Consider the following 18191-nt stretch of genomic DNA (forward strand, 5'->3'; position numbering starts at 1 on the left):
GTTCACCAGGTGCTTGGTGTAGATCTCTGCTTCCATCTGTTACTGGATGTGGGTTCTATGATGACAATTAGCGTGGTCATCAATCTGATTACAAGAAAAGGCCAGTTCAGGAACCCTCTCCATATTTCTAGGAGTCTTAAGTGGAGTCATTCTTGTAGATTCCCGAGGGTTTCCCTAGCACCAGGTTTCATTCTAAGCCCATAGTATCTCGTTCTATCAAGATATCTCTTTCATTGGTGTCTTTCTCTCTCCACTCCTCTCCCAACTTGATGACCAGTTCCTTCATGTTCTCATCCCACATGCTCTCTACTCTACTCCCACATCCCCAGTTTACCCAGAAGATCTTATCTATTTTTCCTTCCTTGGGAGATCAACAAGGTATGAAGTCACTCATAGGTGGATATTAGATTTAATGGAAAAGATAACTGGGCTACAATCCATAGCCTCAGAGAAACTAGGTAACAAGGAGAACACTGAAAGGGATGCCTGATTGCAATTTGTATTACAGAGATATAATAACAAAACAGGGTGATGGTGGCTCAGAAATAGACACATTGATCAATATAGTCACATTGAGGATTGAGACATAAATCCAACACCTACAGAAGTCTGACCCACAGACTAGATTATCCAGGGGCTTGGCCTAGAACCAAACATGACTTGAGGAACAAAAATATCACTGTAATAATACCTAGTAATATTCTGTTACACTCATAAATTGTTTAGCCCAATTATCATCAGAAAGGCTTCATCCAGCCATTCATGGAAAAAGATGCAAACTCCCTTAATACATGGGGAGGAATTTAGTCTTACTGCAACTTGATATATCATGTTTTGTTCATACTCTTGAGAGACCTACATATTCCTGAACAGTAACAGAGAAGTAGTGGATTTGGGGAATGTACAAATGGGGGTGGAAGGGGAAAGAGAGTGATAGGAGATGTCATTCTGTAATTATGTTTCTCTTATTGTTTAATGAATAAAGCAGTGCTCAGCCAATAAGGCAGGATGACAGATGGAAACAGGAGACAAGGAAGATTCTGGGAAGTATAGACAGAGAACAGTCAACATGTGATTCCCAGGAAGAGAGGACATGAGCGAGACATTCTCTGGTAAGAGAAGACCATGTAGAGATGCTTAGATTAATAATTATGAGTTAATAATTAAGACAGAACTAGACAATAAGAAGCCCTAGCCATTGGTCAAAAGTATTATGACAAATAAAAGTCTCTAAGTGTTTATTTGTAGCTGATGCATCAGTGGGCCCAGGCTGGTAGAAAGAGTTATCATAACAAGAGCAGAGGAAGGAGAAACTACAGTATGGTTGTAAAGTAAATAATTAAATAAATTTGTTTTTAAAAATCTATAAATCAAGTTCTAAGTAATTGGATGAATGCTCTCCTTTGGCCTCCACTGGTACCAGGCATACACAAGGCACACTAGCATGCTTTCAGGCACAATTCCATACACATAAATTTTAAAAAATCAAATAAAACAAAATAAACAAATAAAACCCCAAATATCATCAGTTATACACTGTTTCATATATCCTGAAAAAAATCAATGTGTCTTCCAGTAAAACTACAAAAATTACTTTTGAAATATCCAAATTATTAACATTGTGTAAAAGTCTATTTGTATTCTAATCAACAATATTCATGTAACAACTAATTTTGAATTCTTTGGGAGTGGTCAGCGCTACGGGTATGTAGACCTCTTCCTACAAATGTTATAAGTACATAAGAAATAGTGTTCACTAACAGAAAATTCAAGAATTGAACATCAAATTTAAACAAATGAATACATAAATTATAATACATTTTCAGAGAACATGTATGGAATTATAAGTCGGTATTTTTAATATAAAGTTTGTAAAATAAACTTTCATATTTTGTTATAGCTGCATTATGAGTAGTAACAGAACCTGTGTGGGAATTTCCATGTTTTTTTTCTGAGATTCCCTGAGAGGCAAGAGCTAATTCCATTCACTTGAACTACTGCTAATGAATCTCCATTTCTCAAGATGATTAGAACACTTTTATACAGCTTATTTAAGAATAATCCTAAGAGTTCTCAATGGGATTAGAGATAATTAAAATGAGTAAATTATTTCCACATGACATTATGATGAGTTGTTAGAAGTATCTAGAGTTTGGGGAATTTATATGAAAGCCTTGATTAGTTTTCATCAAAAATGAATAGTGAAGAAACACATGTAAAGATGTATTTTTGCTGTTGAAATAGTACATGGTTTATAATATATAGTATAAATTATTATCACACAGTGAAATGGAGATGTAAGATTCAAAATGCTAATATCTTATTGTACACAATAGCAAAATGCTTTTGTGGAATTGTTTTCTATATGAAATAAGTGTATGAAGAATTAATGTGAATAATTAGTTAGGTAGTATTATCATTTGGATTTTGAGTCAAATAAAACAGAAATGGTACTAAGTACAATATAAAAGTTAAGCTGGACAGTGGTGGTGCACGCCTTTAATCCCAGCACTCAGGAGGCAGAGGCAGGCGGATCTCTGTAAATTCGATGCCGAGCTGGACCAACAGCCTCCAAAACAATACAGAGAAACCCTGTCTCATAAAAACCAAAGAAATACATATATATAAAAGTTAGTCTAATGTGTACTTTTTATATATGTAGAACTATACTTCAGATGTTTATGAGCATAAGCTACTAACATTGAATACTTTAGTGAATTACAACTAGACAGGGCAATACTTTTGTGTATGCACATATACATACTATCATTCTAAACTGCGACTTGGAGAATAATTCATACAGTACAGAAAATGTAAAAAAAGTCATTTCTCATTTGTAATATCAGATAAGATTATTATTGACAAAATAGTTTTAAGTATTAAATGTGTATTTATACTTGAAATGAAAACAATTTAAATAGTATTGCATTGTTTATTCTGTGTGTCTTTTATATGATGTATCTTGTATTTTCCCATTCCTTTGCATCTGTACTATTAGGGACAAAAACAGGATACCAAGTAATAGTACCATTAAGTACCCAATATCTGTAAAGTATTAGAAACAAGAGGCCTCAACCCAAGCCAGGGACTCTTTGAACCTTGATAGTAAAGATATATTAACATAGCTGTCAACAATATGACTCACTGTGTCATGCCGCAGCTTCCGTGATGAGATTTTTAATACTTCCCCTTCTTTAGTTTTTCTTTTTCTCTCTTAACTTTTGTTTTATTTCAATATTTTTATTCTTCAAATGAAGTTAGGCTTCCAGAAGTTAGTCAATGGCACTACATGATTTCCAATATCATTAACTCAAAATCTCTTGAGGTAAAAACCTAGTTTAATAAGTAAAATGATGAAATTGACATGATATTTACTAAAATGATAGGTCACATCCAACATTTCCTCAATTTTTCACAATACTTTAACTTCCACTATGTTAACTGTGATCCTTCTTTATGTTGTTATGTCCTCTTATATCTCTAACCTATTATGAGTAATTCAGGTTTGCCCTGATCTTTAATTATAAGGACTACGATTATCCCTTTAATAGCAAATATTTAAACCAAGCGTTTTCAAACAAACTATAAATACATTAACTACAGTTCAAATATATAATTATAAGATATATTTGACTCATATTATTACATGTATTTCTTTAAGTAATAGGGTCTTTTTCTCATTTAAAACTTTCTTTTAAATTGGAAATAGACTTTTCTCTCATATAATACATCCTGACTACACTTTTTCCTTCCTCTACTTCTCCCTGCTCCCTTTCAGTTCCCTGCTCCACATTTGTTTCCCTTCAGAAAATACCTGGCTGCCAAAAGACAACAACCCAAGCATGACAAGAAAGATACAATAAAACAAGGAAAATCCTTCAATTCAAAGCTGGAAAAGGCAATCCAATGAGAGGAAGAGAGTCCCATTATCAGGTAAAAAAAGTCAGAGACACATCTATTTCCATGGTCAAGAGTTCCACAGAACCACCAAGCTAACAGCCATGATGTAAATACAAAGGATGTGGTCAGATCCATGCACGTCCAGTGCTTGCCACTCAGTCTCTCTGAGATGATGTGAGTTTTGGTTAGTTGATTCCTTGAGCTATGTCCTCTCTGACTACTTCAGTGTTTTCTCCCCTTCTTCCATGATGTTCTTAAGTCCCAAGCAGAGGGAACAAATGGCAACTTCTAATTTAGCATCACTTTCTGTAGATGCTTCTGCAGATGGAGGCAGATAAAGTAAATAGAGTGGTGTAGCGATTCAATTAAGGCTTTTAAGGGCTAAAATGTAGGGAGGACAGTCTTAACAATACAATAATCTTGCAGTGGAGATTATTAGTCATTCTGAGAGTTTGGTAATTACATCTATTTAGAATACAGTATGCCATTTATCATTTCTTTTACAGTTTTAATTGATTCCATGTTTAATATGATAAGTTAGGGCAATCCTGAGTCAGCAGGTTTCATTAAGTAAATGATACTGAGGGAGATTTACTAGTAATCCCCAGGACAGGAGAGTATGCACAGAAACACATGATCACATACAGTGTAGTTTAGAGTTAATTTTACTCATTTACATTTAAGCTGCCTTTTCACTGTTTATGATAAAACACTAGGTCTCATGAATGCCATATAAGCTCTTTACCAGTAAACTACATCCCCAGACCTCTATTTATTTTATCCTTAACTTGATGACTTACCTAATACTATCAAGTAGTTCCATCTTGAGTCAACAAGTTTTGTTAAGTAACTGATAATAAAAGAGATTTGATAATTACACCCAGGATAGAAAATCTTACACATAAAGACATGATATTATACAGCATGTTCTCAAATGTAGCTTGGGACTCCCATGAGAGTTTCTGTTACTCAATTAATTTTGGAAGCCTCCATCATTCATACTCCTACTGTGGTGACTCCTATTTAGATTTATATTTCCATTTGCCCAGCTGTCACTCTTTGTGAAGATGATAGAAACTTTTGATTCTGGTTCTCACATACAAGCTCCCCATTCTCCACAGTCAGGGAAGTCTGATTCAATGTGCATTTGAAGTGTACCAATTAAGTCTGAAGAGAATAACAAATACCGTTGGTCCCATGGACTTTAATATATAGTGTCCTATTTTCATACAGAAATGCACAAGTAAGTAAGGTTATTTCTCTTATGAATAATTTACTGCCTGTCATGAAACTGGAATTTACATTTAGCAGAATAAATAAAAAACCCAGAGACAGACATTGGGGTTTAAGCTTCAGGCTGAAGAAAAGAGAAGCAAACAACCAAGCCAGTAGACCTTACCTCTACCCAGATGAAATGACAATCTTGTGCTCAGGAATCCTCAGAGTCAAAAGGCTCTCTGTTTCTGTCTCCTCCTTTTATTCCTTTCTCTGCCCAGCTATAACATTACTGTCTCCACCTCCTTAGTGCTGGGATCAAAGGCATGTGATCCCAGGCCCTGAGATCACCTTTATGTAAGGTGTTCTTTTCAGAATGGTTCAAGTCAGTGTGAGCTTGAACTAACATACATCCGTCAACCTCTTAATCCTTAGTCCTGGGATTAAAGGTGTGAACTAACACACTGCTTAGCTCTACAGCTACTGGGATTAAAGGTGCCTGACCTCTATAGGTTGCAACTGGATTTGCTTTCTGAAACCTCAAGTAATCTTTAATAAATCATAAATAATATGTCACCACAATTGCATAATAGTTTAATATTTTCTTGAATAGTAAAATAATGTTTCTTTCAAATAAATGTGTAGTTAAAATATATAGAACTAGAATATGAGCTATTCAAGAAGATGGAACTCATGTCTGTACCTTATATTTGACTGAATGTAAACATAATTGCTGTCAATGTTCTTGATATATTCAGGAGATATACTCAGAAGCTATTTATGCCTGATCTTCTAAAATTATTGCAATAGTTATTATGCAATTTGAGCATCCAAGTTGGAATGCTCCTTGTTGAACTGTGGAGACTGAATTCACTTTGAGTGATTGAATGTACTGCTTCTGACCTGCCTTCATAACATTTCTCTACTGACCATGGCCTGTGCCCCTACACTATTTAGAACTTGACCTTCCCTTACTCTTTGTTTTATCTCTATCAGTCATTGTTCTCCAGAAAAACAGAATCACAAACCTATATAAAATAAAGAATTCTTTTACACACTTATGAAAGTTAGAGATACCCAATCTGCGGTAAAAATGTGATGACTTAAGATAGATAAAGGGATAAATTCGACTTTACATCCAAGGACTGGAGAACATGCATGATTCAGCTGAAAGACATAAAGTGGAGATAAAGGGAGGATGAAGTAAAATAAAGATGATAAAAAGGAATGAGAAGGGGAGAAAGGAAAAGGGAAGGAGAAGGCAAAGAAGATAGGCAATTGGGATTCTCTCTGATTCTCAACATTTATGCTTTCTGGCCTTCATCAGAGCTGTTTATTGGCACTGAAATTGACACATTTTAATCAGTATGATTTAAGTTGTAATTTCATCTAGGAAATCCTGGAAGAAACACTAAAAGTAATACTTCCCCAGATGTCCAGCCACCCAAGAATCCAACAAGATGGCATACAGAATTAACCATCACAATGTATTTCTTCCTACTTAATTTTAGCATATGGAAATTAAACCGGAGTAGAAAAATGTTTTGGGAGGGTGAGAACACAATGTGAATCACTGGTGTTCCTTTGTGTTGTAACATTATGCTAATGAGATATTTCTTCACAAAAATGTACAAAGTAAAATTACCAATCTTCGTATGTTTCAACGTAATTTTCCACAGATACAGAGACTCCAGAATTCTGATAATCTACACATAAAGCCTTGGGAAGAAGTATCCTCTATGTCTTGAGGTAATGGTTCCATTGGGTCAGGGGAAAGTTTCACATATATCTTAAAGTAATGGTTCCATTTAATCTCCTCTGGATGAAGCAGCTTTATTAAAAATCTTGAGTGCTAAAAAAATAGTTAAGTGTTACCTACATATACAAGCATGTAATGAAACATCAAATACATGTAGAGCATCATCTGAGTTCCCTTGTTGACCAGGTGAGTTTGGATACTGTATGGGGAAATTTAGTACTCTGCCATTAACCATGTGGCATATTGGAGGCACATACAGATGAGGCAATAAAAGGGTAGTTTACCACACTGCTAATGATACACACTTTAGGCATGACTAAAGACATGTATGGACGTAGGCAGTAAACTGCATCACTATCCAGGCCCACTTTTGGGCATGGCTAGGGGTGTATACATAGGAAGGAATAAAAGACTGAGCAGCAGAACCTCTAGCCCTCTTTTTCGGCTTCCAGTTCAGCATCTGAAAAATACTCGGCTCATCTGGGTTGCTTGTTTTTCTCTTGAGAGTAATTTCTACAATAAATACTTACCTATACTCTCAATAAGTGTGCTGTTTATCGTTGCAGCATCATTTTGGTGTCAGAAGTTCCAGAACCCAGATTCAGGAACCCTGAAAGCAGCTGCTCCTTGGCCCAACCACCGCCGGCCCCAGGTACAGATGAATTCTCCTTTCACAAAGTTCCCCACTACTTCTCTCGGTAAGGCATGATTCCTGCCACTGAGAACTAGAACCTTCTACCTGCCAATAGGTTAAGTGGTCTTCTGAGATTTCTCTCATGGCCATGTGCTCTTTCACTGGCAGCCTGCTGAATTCAGCCTGAATAAAACTCTACTGGTAACAAACTTAACTGCTTTATACAATGTCAACTAACATTACAATGCAGGATGTTAAGAATTTTCTTGATTTTGTATGGATGTGATGTTAGAAAGGACTGAGGACCTACCTGGAAGGTACTTTCTACCCACAGTGGTGATTATTAGTTTCATAATCCATATAATTTTACTAAAGAAATGGTTCAAGAATATGGTGAAATATGACAAACTTATACAGATCATACAGTCATAACAGGATGGTTATGAAATCCTAGTAAAAAGAATTCAGGAAATGGAAAATTCCTTGCAGGATAGTAAGGAAGGTTTGATAAAATATATTCAGGATATTGAAAATTGTTGGCTTCAACGGACGCTGTAACTATACGCAACACACAATTACTGAAAATAAGGCTAAGTATTTAATATAGAAAATTACTCACAAGATACCAAACCCAGAGGATCTAGTTCTCAGCTAGCGGCCGGACCGGAAGCCGAACTCCAGGAAAAGAGAGCGAGATTTCCTGTGCGCTGTCTTTTATGCCTTCCCCCGTAACGCCCCCTAGCCATGCCCAAAAGTGGGCCTGGCTAGTGACGTAGTTCCGCCTACGTACGTATACATCTTTACGTCCAGCCGTATACGTCTTTAGTCCTGCCTAAAGTGGGTGTGGTTAGCGGTATGGTAAACCGCCCTTTTATTACCTCATCTGTATGCGCCTCTAGTAAGTCACATGTTTAATGGCGGCATAGACTTCCTCCTACAATTCCCCTTTTAGTCTAAAAAAGGACAACTAACTTGTGTCCATGAACAAAATGTATCAAACATCTATCTAAACCTAAACTTATCTGAAAGAAACACCCAAATATGAACACCTCTTTCCAATCCCAACTCTAAAATAATTGAAAACTAACACTAACAGGTGTAAACTATCTTATAATATCAATAGTAGGGAGAGGGGGCGTGGAATTCTCAAAACTACTTCCTGCTGAGATGGGACGATGATAATCTCATGGGGACCTGTGAAAAGAAAATGTTAGTATAACAAAATCTCAGTAGATCAGACAGTCTCAGTATGGCAGGAGATGCTTGATTGAAGTTCCTGACTGGGGTTCTAGTGTTGATTGAAGCTCTCATCTGAAGCTCTGGCCAGATTGTAGAAGATGTGCTGTTTCAGTTTCTTGGTCCAGAGTTGTGTAGAGTGATGTAGTTTCAAGCCAGTTTCAGGATAGTGCTTGTCAGGTGGAGTCAATGATATGGGGCAGTTCAGATGCCTCCAGTCGAATCAGGTGAAGTCAAGGAAGTGGATCCTCATTCTCTTTCAAAAGCAGTTGAAGATTGCTGTCAGGAAATCCCTTGTTCTCTGGAAAACTCAAACATTACTGTTAACAAAGAAATATTTTAACTTTCATATGTATGCATACAGAAGAGGTGACAATAGGGAAGATGGAAAACCTGGAGGAAATTAGACTGTTCAGAAAAAGAAATCCATAGATAACAGTCCCTCATTTTTTATTTCTTCTGTCTTATATCAATGGCTCTTTGATATAATACAGAAATTCTGAATTGTATTTAAATAATATGCTTGGGTTTAGAGTAGGAGAGCCAATCCAACTCCAAAGCCAGCTTCAGTTAAATGTATGGGAACTGAGGTATGTGAAGAAATAAAGATAAAAGGATACTATGAAAAAACAATATAGAGAGATTTAGACTTTGATACCACACAGTGAGATACTGTTTGTTTGATGGTCCTCAGGGTAGCTATTCATTCTTCTACAGGAATCCATATTCCAGTATTCTTTGCTGAGTTTACCTGTGAATACAAAAAACAAAACACTTCTCTTTCCTTTTAGGAGGTCACTTTACCCATGGTGGACTATGAATTTGTAGATGGGCTGTTATCTTCCTCCTCCTGAGATGTTTTCTGTTCTGATTGAATTTTAATTAATTTTGATGGAACCCAAATCTTTTCTTCTCCTGTGGAAACAAAAGCATAACCCCTTCCCCAACGTAACACATATCCTGGTTTCCAGACTGAGGTCATAACATCCTTAAAATACACCGGTTGGTTCAGTTCAGAAGTCTTCTCTGTAGTCCAGTGTCTTTCTGCTGCAGTTTGTCCTTTTTCATCAGCATTAAGAAAATTCAACGTTAGTAAAGCATTGTGTAACCTGTGTCTAGGTGTCTTTGTTTTCCCTGGCTGTTTATGAAGCATCTCTTTTAAGGTTCGGTTAGACCTTTCAATTATTGCTTGTCCTGTGGGATTGTAAGGTATACCAGTTACATGTTTTATATTATAATATTTGAAGAATTGTTCCAATTTACTGGAGACATATGCTGGACCATTGTCAGTTTTTATTGTTTTAGGTATACCCATAACAGCCATTACCTCTAAGAGGTGTGTAATAACAGAGTCAGCTTTTTCAGAGCTGAGGGCAGTAGCCCATTGGAAGCCTGAGTACGTGTCTATAGTATGGTGTACATATTTCCAACTGCCAAATTCTGGGAAGTGAAATACATCCATTTGCAAAAGTTCATTTCTGTGAACACCTTTCGGATTACAACCTGCTGGTAATGGAGTTTGATTGTACAATGAGCAACTGGGACAATTTCTTACTATTTCTTTGGCTTGTTGCCAGGTGATAGAAAAATCCTTCTTTAAACCTTTGCTGTTAACATGGTGTTTCTTATGAAATTCTGAAGCTTCCAACACATTACCTACTAATAAACGATCAATTTCATCATTGCCTTGTGCCAGAGGACCTGGCAGACCTGTATGGGATCTGATGTGTGTTATATGTTTCTGATGATTTCCTGCAATTGTAAAAACAATGAGGTTAATTCTGTATTATCAGGAACAAATTCTGCAGTCTCAATGTGCAGGACAACTCTTTCTGCATACTGAGCATCCGTGACTATATTGAGAGGCTCTGTAAAGTCTTTAAGTACCATGAGAATGGCATATAACTCTGCCTTTTGTACGGAGTTGTAAGGGCTTTGAACTACTTTACTTATTTTTCCTGATTTATACCCTGCTTTACCTGATTTGTTTGCATCCGTGTAGAAGGTAAGAACTCCAAAAATAGGTGTTTGCCTCACGATACGTGGAAGAATCCAAATTGTTTTCTTTATGAATTTGATTCTCTCTGTTTTGGGATAGTTATTACTGATACTTCCCAAAAACTCACTGCAAGCTATTTGCCAATACTCATTATCCTTCCATAAGGAGGAAATTTCCTCATTCGTTAAAGGTACAATAATTTCAGCTGGGTCTTTCCCAGTCAGTTGACGAAGCCTTAATTTACCTTTTAATATCTAATCTGAGACCTTTTCTATATAGGTTTTCAATTTTTTATTTTGTTTATGTGGCAGAAATACCCATTCTAGAATGATGTCGTCCCTCTGCATTAATATTCCTGAGGGGTATTCTCTAGATAGTAAAATAACCAGAATACAGTCCAGATTTGGATCCACACGGTCCACATGTGCTTCTAATATTCTCTTTTCTACCCATTCTAATTCTTTTTCAGCCTCAGCTGATAGTACTCGTGGGCTGTTTAGGTCTTTATCTCCTTTTAAAGCCATTTTCAGGTGTTTTAAATCATGCCCTTCTACACCAATAATCGTCTGTAATTGAGAGATTTCTCCTAATAGTTTTTGAAGATCATTAAGAGTCCGGTAACAATCTCTTCTGATCTGTACTTTCTGTGGTCTAATATTCTGAGCATCTATTTTATAACCTAAATAGTTAATAGAATCTCCTCTTTGTATTTTTTCTGGGGCAATTTGTAATCCCCAGCGAGGCAAAATTTCCTTATCTGCCTCAAACATCTTTTCCAAAGTATCCTTATTTGAGTCAGACAATAATATGTCATCCATATAATGATATATTAACGAATGTGGAAATTTTTTACGAATTATTTCTAGAGGTTTATTCACAAAATATTGACACAAAGTTGGACTGTTTAACATACCTTGAGGTAGTACCGTCCACTGGAATCTCTGTACCGGACGGGAATTATTATAGGTACCGTGAAGGCGAACTTTTCTCTGTCGTTTTCTTGTAACGGTATGGTGAAAAAACAATCTTTTAAGTCTATAACTATAATTGGCCAATCCTTAGGAATTAGAGAAGGTAACGGCATCCCAGGTTGTAGAGACCCCATAGGCTGAATTACCTTGTTGATGGCTCTAAGATCAGTAACCATTCTCCACTTACCAGACTTCTTCTTGACAACAAAAATAGGCAAATTCCATGCACTAGTTGATTCCTCAATATGTCCAGCATCTAGCTGTTCCTGAACTAACTTCTCCAAAGCCTCTAACTTCTCAGATGTCATAGGCCATTGACCCACCCAGACGGGTTCATCTGTCAGCCATTTTAATGGTAGAGCTTTCGGTTGCTCTGTAGGTTTGGCACTAGCATGTTGCTTCTGTACAGCCTGTACATTTGGCATCTGTTTTCTGTACTGTCTTACTATATTCTTACTACCACTAAGAGCTTGTCTATAATTCCTAGCTGATACAGGAGGAATTTTAATCTGTGTATTCCATTGCTGGAGTAGATGGCGTCCCCAGAGGTTTATAGGAATATCTGCAACATATGGCTTTAACCTTCCTCTCTGTCCTTCTGGCCCAATAAAGTCAATCCATCTGACACTCTGTTTAACTTCAGATAGGGTTCCAATCCCTAAGAATTGAACATTAACCTCTTTTAAAGCGCAGTTGTGTGGCCAGGACTACTGATTAAGGATAGTGACATCACTTCCGGTGTCCAGTAATCCGTAAATTACCCTATTATTTACCTTAACCGGAAATTTGGGTCTATGATATTGTATAGAAGTTTGCCAAAATATATGTTTTGTATCTCCTCCTGATGTAATTGATTCATCCTCTGGAGCTAATGTATTATCCAGTGCCGTATTATTTACAATGGGCAGTGGATCTTCTAATTGTCCTGGGAGAGGCTGTCCTCCACTGTCACTGGGAATGACCGGATAATCTTCCTTTTCGGGGCTCCATTGAGCCCCGGAACCCCGTTTCCCTGCTGTAAAGATCTACCTTGTCTGTCTATCGTGGAAAAGCATTCATCAGTCCAATGGCCCCCCTTCCCACACCTCCTGCATAGACCAGGAGGCTTAGGCCTTCTGTTTGATGCATTCCTGGTAAAAGCAATATTTCTAGGAATGCGTTGTCTACAGTTCCTACTAAGATGTCCTATTCTACCACAGTTAAAGCATTTTGCATCTTTACGCCTATTTAAATTCTTTGAGATTGCCTTCCCTACCCATGCCTCTATATCATCACAGGTAGGGTATTTGGCATCCTGGTGCCTCCTCAAGCCTGTAGAAATAGCTTCACCTACCCAAGCTCCTGTATCCTGACTTTTACATTCCAGGTTCGCTGTATGTAGGACCCATTCCTCCAATGGCGCTGGTCTTATTTTTAATGGCCAAATTACCTGCCTGTATTGAGGATTCGCGTTCTCATACGCCAATGATTCTATAAGAAGACGCGTGGATTCTGGGTTCGCTACCTGTACTTCTACTGCTCTGGATAATCTCTCTAAAAATTCAGTGAACCTTTCCCTTGGGCCCTGTAATACCTTGGTGTAGGGTTGCATTATCTCTCCTGTTTCACAAACCTTATCCAAGGCATTTAAAGCAGCTGTACGGCACAAAGACAACATGTGCTCGTCATATGCAGATTGAACCTGCGTGTCAGCGTAAGGACCCTCCCCAAGAATCTTGTCTTGGGGTACTTCATGATCCTTCTGCAATTCCTGAATTTCTATAGCTTTTGCTTCTTGCCTCCATAAAGCTCTCCATTGAATTTGACAAGAATTTTCGAGCACTGCAGAGGCTAATTGGGCCCAGTCTTTTGGGGTTACTTTATTTACAGTAGCCCATGAGGTTAGGAGCTCTCTGACAAAGGGAGAATGAAGACCATACATGACAATGGCCTCCTTAATATTTTTTAGATCCTTCATCTGTATAGGCTCCCAGTGATAAGCAATGGGACCATTTGATTGTTTTTTCGTTGCTGGTTTTTCTGATACAGATACTGGAAAAACCATAGGGGAACGCATAGCAACCTTAGGGAAATCATTCCGGCATTTGAGAAGCTTTGGGAAACTCCTGTCCTGACCTGTTGCCTGTATTTCTGATTCTGAAGTATCAGATTGAGCGTCTTCTAAATCCTGCAGTCTATTCATCATTGTTTCTCTGAGCTCCTGAAGTTCTTGGGACAAATAATTTTCTAAGGACGTCATGGAATCTTTCATTTTTTTTACATTCATCATTTACATGTGATTCCAAATTTCTAATATTCTCATCCTTAGAAAGTACCTCAATAGCATGTAAACTGCCTTATACAAATGATATTCTATCAGGTAGTTTATCATTGCTCTCAGACATGGAACAATTCTTTTCTGCTAGCATTTCAATTTTATGTTCCAGTCTTTGTAATTTGCTAGTGAAATCATCAAACATGGAACCGTGTTTTTCGTTAAATGTTTCCACATTATGTTCCAATTTTTCAATTCTCTCTGTGGAACACATTTTTCCTGATAGTAATTCAATCTTGTGTTCCGTCTCTTTAAATCTGTTCGTCAGAACTACATTATCATTTTTAATATCCTGAATATTATCTACCAACCCTTTCTTACTCTCCTGCAATGAATTTTGCACTTCCTGAATCCTTTGTATTAAGATTTCAAAACTATCCTGCGATGACTGTATGACCTGTATAAGTTTATTCCTATTTTTGAGCCATTTCATTAACAAAATTATATTGATTATGAAGCTAATAATCACCATCGTGGGTAGGAAGTACCTTTCAGGTAGGTCCTCAACCCTTTCTAAAATCCCATCCATACAAAAAACAAGAAAATTCTTAACATCCTGCATCATAGTGTTAGCTGTTGACATTGTATAATGCAGTTACGTTTGTTACCAATGGAGTAATTCAGGCCGAAATCAACAGGCTGCCAGTGAAAGAGCATGTGGCCGGAGTCAGCAGGCCGCCAGTAAAACAGCACGTGGCTGCAAGAGAAATCTTGGAATACCGCCTAACCTTACCAGCAGGTAGTAGGTGCTAGTTCCTGGCGGCAGGAATCGTGCATTGCCGAGCGAAGTGGTGAGGAACTTAGCGAAAGGAGAGTCCACGTGTGCATGGTCGGGCCAAGAGAAGCCGCTTTTCCGGGGCGCCTGGATCCGGATTTCAATCCCGCTCCTGACACCAAATTGTTGGCTTCAACGGACGCTGTAACTATACGCGACACACAATTACTGAAAATAAGGCTAAGTATTTAATATAGAAAATTACTCACAAGATACCAAACCCAGAGGATCTAGTTCTCAGCTAGCGGCCGGACCGGAAGCCGAACTCCAGGAAAAGAGAGCGAGATTTCCTGTGCGCTGTCTTTTATGCCTTCCCCCGTAACGCCCCCTAGCCATGCCCAAAAGTGGGCCTGGCTAGTGACGTAGTTCCGCCTACGTACGTATACATCTTTACGTCCAGCAGTATACGTCTTTAGTCCTGCCTAAAGTGGGTGTGGTTAGTGGTGTGGTAAACTGCCCTTTTATTACCTCATCTGTATGCGCCTCTAGTAAGTCACATGTTTAATGGCGGCATAGACTTAGTAAGTCACATGTTTAATGGGGGCATAGACTTCCTCCTACAGAAAATGATATTGTAGATCTGACAAACAGGTTTAAATAGACAGAACATGAAATTAAATTATTCAGGAAAAAAATGTGTTGAATCGTTTAACTAACAAAACTGTTCCATATTTGATGATTTCACTAGCAAACTACACAGACTGAAACATGAGATTGAAATGCTAACAGAAAAGATTTGTTCCATGTCTGAGAGCAATGAAAAACTAGCTGATAGAACGTTATTTCTGGAAGGCAGTTTACATGCTATTGAGAAACTTTCCTGGATGAGAATATTAAATATTTGGAATCACATCTAAATGATGAATACAAAACATTGAATGATTCCATAATGTCCTTGGAAAATTATTTGAACGAAGAACTTGAAGATCTCAGAGAAACAATGATAAATAGATTGCAGGTCTCAGAAGACATCCAATCTGATACTTCAGAATCAGACAGACAGGCAACAGATCAGGACAGAGGTTTCTCTACACCTCTCAAATGCCAGAAAGATCATCCTAAGGTTGTGATGCCCTCACGTATGGTTTTCTGTAACTGAAAAACCTGCAACAAAAAAGCACCCAAATGGTTTTGTTGCTTATCAATAGGAACCTATACACATGAAGGACCTAAAGGTAATCAAGGAGGACATTGTTTCGTATGGTCTTCATTCTCCCTATGTCAGAGAGCTCCTAACCTCATGGACCACTGCAAATAAAGTAACCCCAAGAGACTGGGCCCAATTAGCCTTGGCAATGCTCAAAATTCATCCCAAATTCAATGGAGAGCTTTATGGAGACAAGAGGAGAAAGCCTAGAGATTCAGGGATTAAAGAATGGTTATGAAGCACCACAAGACAGGATTCTTGGGGAGGGTGCTTATGCTGATCCACAGGTTCAGTCTACATGTGATGAGCACATGTTGTCTTTATGCTGTACAGCCATTTTGAATGCTTTGGATAAGGTTTGTGAAACAAGAGAGATAATGCAACCATATACCAAAGTAGTACAGGGTCCAAGGGAAAGGTTCAGTGAATTTTTAGAAAGATTGCCCAGAGCAATAGAAGTACAAGTAACAAAACCAGAATCTAGGCAACTTCTTATAGAATCTTTGGCATATGAGAATGCAAATCCACAATGCAAGCAGGTACTTTGGCCATTAAAAATAAGTTCAGCTCCATTGGAGGAAAGGGTCCTAAATACAGCTAACCTTGAATATAAAAGTCAGGATATGGGAGCTTGGGTAGGTGAAGCAATTTCTGCAGGTTTGAGGAGGCACCAGGATGCCAAATACCCTACCCACGACGATATAGAGGCCTGGGTAGGTGATGCCACGTGCTTTAATTGTGATAATATAGGACATTTAACTTGGAACTGTAGAGAAAGCATTCCTAGAAATAATGCTTCAACCAGAAATGCTTCATACTGAAGGCCTCAACCTTCTGATCTCTGCAGGAGGTGTGGAAAGGGAAAACACTGGAACAAGGAATGCTGGTTGACTACAGACTGGCAAGGTAGACCTTTACAGCTGGGGAACTGGTCCAGGGGCTTCACAAAGGCCCCAAAACCCAATGTAGTCCGGGTCATTCCCAGTGACAGTGGAGGACAGCCTCTCCCAGGAAAATTAGAAGATCCACTGCCTATCATATATAATACGGCACTGGATAATACATTAGCTACTGAGGATGAATCAATTATATCAGGAGGAAATAAAAAACATATATTTTGGCAAACTTCTATCCAATATCATAGACCCAAGTTACCAGTTAATGTAAATAATACTGTGATTAATGGCATTTTAGACACTGAATATGACATCACCATCATAAATCAGAAGTCTTGGACCCTGATTTGGCCTTTAAAAGACATAAACGTTCAATTCTTAGGGATAGGAACTCTATCTCAAGTTAAACAGAGCGTTAGATGGATTGTCTTTATTGGGCCAGAATGACAGAGAGGAAGGTTAAAGCCATATGTTGCAGATATTGCTATAAATCTCTAGGGTCGTGATCTATTACAGCAATGGAATACACAGATTAACATTCCTCCTGTATCAGGTAGGAATTATAGACAAGCTCTTGGTGGTAGAAAGAAAATAGTGCGGCAGAACAGAAAACAGATGCCAAACATACAGGCTGTACAGAAACAGGATGCTAATGCCAAAACCTACAGAGCAAACAAATGCTCTACCTGTAAAATGGCTAACAGATGAACCTGTCTGGGTAGGTCAATGGATAATGACATCTGAGAAGTTAGAGGCTTTGGAGAAGTTAGTTCAGGAACAGCTAGATACTGGACATATTGAGGAATCAACTAGTGCATGGAATTCACCTGTTTTTTTTTTTTTTGGTTTTTCGAGACAGGGTTTCTCTGTGGCTTTGGAGGCTGTCCTGGAACTAGCTCTTGTAGACCAGGCTGGCCTCGAACTCACAGAGATCCGCCTGCCTCTGCCTCCCAAGTGCTGGGATTAAAGGCGTTTGTTATCCACAAGAAGTCTGGGAAGTGGAGAATGGTTACTGATCTTAGAGCAATCAACAAGGTAATTCAGTCTATGGGGTCTCTAAACCTGGGATGCTACTACCTTCTCTAATACCTAAGGATTGGCCAATTATAGTTATAGATTTAAAAGATTGCTTCTTCACTATACCGTTAAAAGAAAATGACAGAGAAAAGTTTGCCTTCACAGTACCTACCTATAATAATTCCCAACTGGTACAAAGATTCCGGTGGAAGGTGCTGCCTCAAGGTATGATAAATAGCCCAACTTTGTGTCAATATTTTGTGCATAAACCTCTAGAAATAATTCATAAACAATTTCCACATTCGTTAATATATCATTATATGGATGA

The sequence above is a fragment of the Mesocricetus auratus genome, unplaced genomic scaffold (assembly GCF_017639785.1).
Source record: "Mesocricetus auratus isolate SY011 unplaced genomic scaffold, BCM_Maur_2.0 Super-Scaffold_100021, whole genome shotgun sequence".
Classification (NCBI taxonomy): domain Eukaryota; kingdom Metazoa; phylum Chordata; class Mammalia; order Rodentia; family Cricetidae; genus Mesocricetus; species Mesocricetus auratus.